At 30.9% G+C, this 4905-nt stretch overlaps 1 pseudogene; it reads right to left on the bottom strand.

Moving 5' to 3' along the window:
• The window catches only part of LOC107872291, an 8889-nt pseudogene extending 4262 nt beyond the window's left edge, over positions 1 to 4627 (bottom strand).
• Between the last annotated feature and the right edge of the window lie 278 nt (positions 4628 to 4905).

Below are 4905 nucleotides of genomic sequence, written 5' to 3'. Positions count from 1 at the left end.
ATCTATTGTATTCATTGGGTCGGGGAATGCCCCGAGGGATTTGTATTAATTCACCGGGGAATGCCCCGACGTATTATGTATTCGGAGGACGTCCGTGATGAAGGTCCGAAGCATCGGGTAAGGCATTGGATCGTAGTTTAGGATCAGTGTAGGTTAGCATAGGTTTATTTTTCAGTACCTTTTTTTTCATTTTGGGTTGTAATAATTGGACTGGACATTATTATTTTGGTTTTTGGATTGTTGTTTGATGTTTGTTTATGTTCTTTGTGTGGTTTATACATTTGTGGTGTCTAATTAGCCGATACTTTCCACCAAGTGACCGTGGTCGAACCATGGGACCGAGGGGTGCGTAACACCTTTCCCTCGGTCAACAGAATTCCTTAGTCGGAATCTCTGTTCGCGGATCAGTTTTACAGAGTCAAAATCCTTTTGAAAAGGGTTTTCCAAAGGTGACTTGGCACACCGGATTATGCCAAGTGGCGACTCTGAGTTTTGAATATAAATAATTCTTTTCGAAACAAATTTTTATTTTTTGTCACTTTGATAGTAAAAAACCCTTTCAAACTGTAAAATCGAATCCATTTGGAGTACGAAAAAGGGGTGTGACAACTTCCAGCTTGAATATTGTAGATTTCTTCATAGTTTTTGGTGTCCTATTGCTTTTCATGTTGTGATCTTCCTATTCACTTTCTATTGGTGTCTAATTCATTTATTTTGAGTTGCGGAATTTGTTTATGACCACAATGACATCATATTGTAAATATATGTCTTACAATCTAAATGAAGGATTTATATCAGACAATGTATGAGAAATCTTTCCATTACATTATTTTTAGTATTATAGAATTGCTTTTTAATTATTGAAGTGCTTCTAAGCCAAAAAAACTTTTAAACACTTTCACAATGCAAGTGTGGGTATATAAATATCAGCTTAAATATTTATTTATTCGTCAATTTCAACAATACGTAAAATTAATATGGAGATGAGAATTCTGAATCTCATCACAATATGACTTGAGTAAATATATAAAGCATTATCTATAATCTTAAATCTAAATCGATTAGTCATATCGAGGAATTAAAATTTCTCAGTCACTTAAAAATGAATAAAAGAAAATACATTTATTTTCAAATCTCTTAATTATGTGTAAATATATGATGTACAAAAATAGTATCGCTTACTCAGTCACTTAAAAATGAATAAAAGAAAATACATTTATTTCCAAATCTCTTAATTATGTATAAATATATGATGTACAAAAATAATATCGCTTACAAACAATAAAAAAAATAAAAATATAATGAGTCTAAGTTTATAGTCTTAACTCAAAATTAATGCACGTTGCATCATGAATAATTATTTAAGTGCTTTTAAAATCTAATTAATGTAAAAGAAACATTTTAACATGAAATAAATGATTAAAAAATAAAGAAAAAAATTTTAAAAAAAAATTAAAATTTAAATACAAATCCTAACTTAAGAGATTTTCCCTAATAACTAAATATTTTCGTACACAAATCCTAACATAAGAGGTTTTCGCTAATAACTAAATATTTTCATATGTGTATTGAAGCCTTTCAAATATTATTTTTGTAATTCCATTAATTCCCTTCTCTATCTGTCCACTTTTTGTGAATTTAATATACATAATATGTGGTATTCATTTGAAAATTTTAATATAATCTTTAATATATATGTGTGTGTTTTATTTGGTATACTTTAGCTTGACTATTTATTTATTTTTCTTTTTAGTTAGTTTCTGTATTTTTTCTTTCATAGTTTAGTTTATTCTAATATAAAAAAATATTAGTAAAACAAATTGATTACTATCTAATAAATGAAGTTTATGAAAATGAAATTAGACTCGTTATGAAGTTTCTGTATTTTTTAAAAATATCTTTTTTTTTCGTTTATAAAAATGAAGTTTCTCCAAACTCTATTTTTTTAATAAAAATACTTTATATTTTTAATTTCGTCGACATACATAATTAAGTTTATATGTGCATATAAAAATTTATCTCCATTCTTATCTAAATTTATATAAAAAAAAAAATTGTTAATAAGTACTTTTATAACCACGCGAAGCGCGAATTATTTTACTAATTAATATATATGTACAAACGTAATTTGTGACCAAGGTGCTTAGTTTTCTATAATTTGAAGTCATGTTTTCTACCAAGAAATTTACCGAGGAAGCAGAAGAAAGCTATTAAGAAATAAATGTATCGTTTTATACTTGAAGAACATGCATAAAGAAATATTGATCAATTTTCTCTGAATCATTATAAAGAAAATGAATTAAATATCTTAGATTTAAATATTCAAAGAGTCTTTCGAAGTTCAAACTAGCTAACACCCTCCACCGTACGTGGCTTCACCACTCACTAAAATAGTTAGAAATTCATATGTTCTTTTACGGAAATGAGTCAGACTTGCTTCTGGCCCAACCGAAGCGGCCAATTAGTTTCTACCCCAAACTCATATAACATAAGTCATTCCTTCATAGTGGATTCCTTTAAAAAAAAATTAAAAATAAGTGGGATTTATGTTTTGAATTTGAAACACTAAACAAGGAAAATACACCACTATGTCAATACAACTTGTTACATGATTATTGTGTATAAATATTGCACGACGTGTAAAGATTGAACAACAAAGATACTGTCATTTGAAGAACACACACAAGACACAAGACAATGTCCTCTATTCCCCGAAGTTTAGCTCATTTTAATCCCATCTAATCGACTCAACCATAGTCATTTTTGGTTGGATCTAGCTTAACTCAGCTTAATTCAACCTATTCATTTGATATCCCTAATATATTTTCCAACCGATGAGTAGGAATAGCCCTTAGGTGTTGAGCTCTAGCCATCACTAAACCAAATTTCTCAGTCATGTCTAAATCATTTGGCTTCATATCATTTGGTAGTTCCCAATCAAAACAATGAACCAATTGCGCTAGCACCAGACGAAGGATTGTGAGCCCTAAGTGCAAACCAGGGCAACTTCTTCTCCCAGAACCAAATGGTAAAAGTTGAAAATCACGTCCACGAAGATCGATATTGCTACCAACAAACCGTTCTGGCATGAATTTCTCGGGTTCTGGCCAAATTTCTGGATCTCTTCCAATTGCCCAAGTATTTACTAGAATTCTTGTACCTTTAGGTATATCAAAGCCATCAATTGTGCAATCTTCAATGGACTCATGAGGAACCAATAATGGTGCAATAGGGTGAATCCTAAAACCTTCTTTAATGACCATGTCTAAGTACACTAATTTTTCCAAGTCTGATTCTTCCACCACTCTATTTAAGCCAACAATTTGTTCCAACTCATTTTGTAATTTCTTCATTACTTTTGGGTGCCTTATAAGTTCAGTGAAAATCCAGTCAATTGTTGTTGCTGAGGTGTCCATTGAAGCTATTAGCATGTCCTGCATAGAGAATTTTTTCTCAATTGCTAATTAAATTATTGATAGGATTTCTAATCATAAATATAAGATGAATTACCTGTTATAATAGGTAACATGACTTGTGTTAGTTAAATTCCTCTTACACTTCAGTGAATATAAGTTACACTCAATTAAAAATAGAATGAATAATTACACTATCAAGTTAATTATCTAAAGATGTCTACGGGACCTGCTGGTAAAAATCTTCATATAACATCAGTAAATATCAGTTAAACTATAGTAAAATGAACTTGTAAATCTATTCATGTCATGATGAACAAAATATTACCAGCATAATAGCTTTGACATTGCGACGATCAAACTCAAACTCAGCTTCGCCAGATTGCATGATATTCATCATAGTATCAACAATATCCTTTGTTTGCTTATCCTCTTTGGAATCTTGTACATGTTCATAAATAACTTTCTCAAGAAAATCATCAAATATCTTTGCCAATTCCTTCATACGATGAGTTAGACCTTGCAAATCAAACACATCAAGAAATGGAATAAATTCACCCATATCTGGTGTTGCTGTTAAAATCACAGTCTCTTCAATCACATCTTTAAAACCCCTTTCATCAAATTCATCATCCATGTATTTTTTCCCAAATACCATTAAACAAGTCATGTTGGCATTTAATGAAGCAAGTTTAGCACTAATATCAACTTCAACACCACTGGAAGCTGCCCTATTGATAAAAGTCACAAAATTTGCAACTTCTTGTTTTCTCATGGCTTGAAATGAATTGATCTTGAGAGTACTAAGTAATTCTAACGTGCATAATTTTCTCATATTTCGCCAATAAGGTCCATATTTTGCAAACAGCAGATTTCTCTGATTGTACGCGATGTATTGAGCAGTTTTATTATCTGGTCGACTCGCAAAAATTACTATCATGGTTTTTCAAGAATTGTTCAGCAGCATGAGGAGATGAAGCAACAATTATAGGAACAACACCAAATCTCATGCTCATTATGGGACCATATCTTTTAGCTATTTTATGAAGATCTTGGTGGACATTTTTGCCAATCATATGAAGATTTCCTATAATTGGTAGCCCTTTTGGGCCGGGGGGAAGTTTTTTCTTCTCTTTCATGAATTTATTGCGTAGTTCTTGAAGAATGTATAGCACTACAAGTAGTGCAAGAACTTGTAAGAATATTGAAGCCATGGATATGGAAATTGTTGCATGTGTTTTTGCTTCCAACACACAATGATTATAAAGATGTCAGGAGTGATGGCAGTGAAATATCTTGTGTTGAAATACCAACCGAATTAATGTTGTGGTCCATCTTATTTTTAGCTAAAAACATAACATGAAGTAAAATTGACCAATTGTGAATAGCTTATAGATATACTTATTATTTACCTCTTTTCTGATTCCTTTGGTTTCATTTTGTTTGAGCACTGTACTATTGATTTGACACTCCCTCAAGAAAGCTTTAATTT

Source organism: Capsicum annuum, chromosome 5, assembly GCF_002878395.1.
Source record: "Capsicum annuum cultivar UCD-10X-F1 chromosome 5, UCD10Xv1.1, whole genome shotgun sequence".
Lineage (NCBI taxonomy): Eukaryota > Viridiplantae > Streptophyta > Magnoliopsida > Solanales > Solanaceae > Capsicum > Capsicum annuum.
Note: the sequence above shows the minus strand (reverse complement) of the source record. Positions and strands in the feature narration are given on the sequence as shown.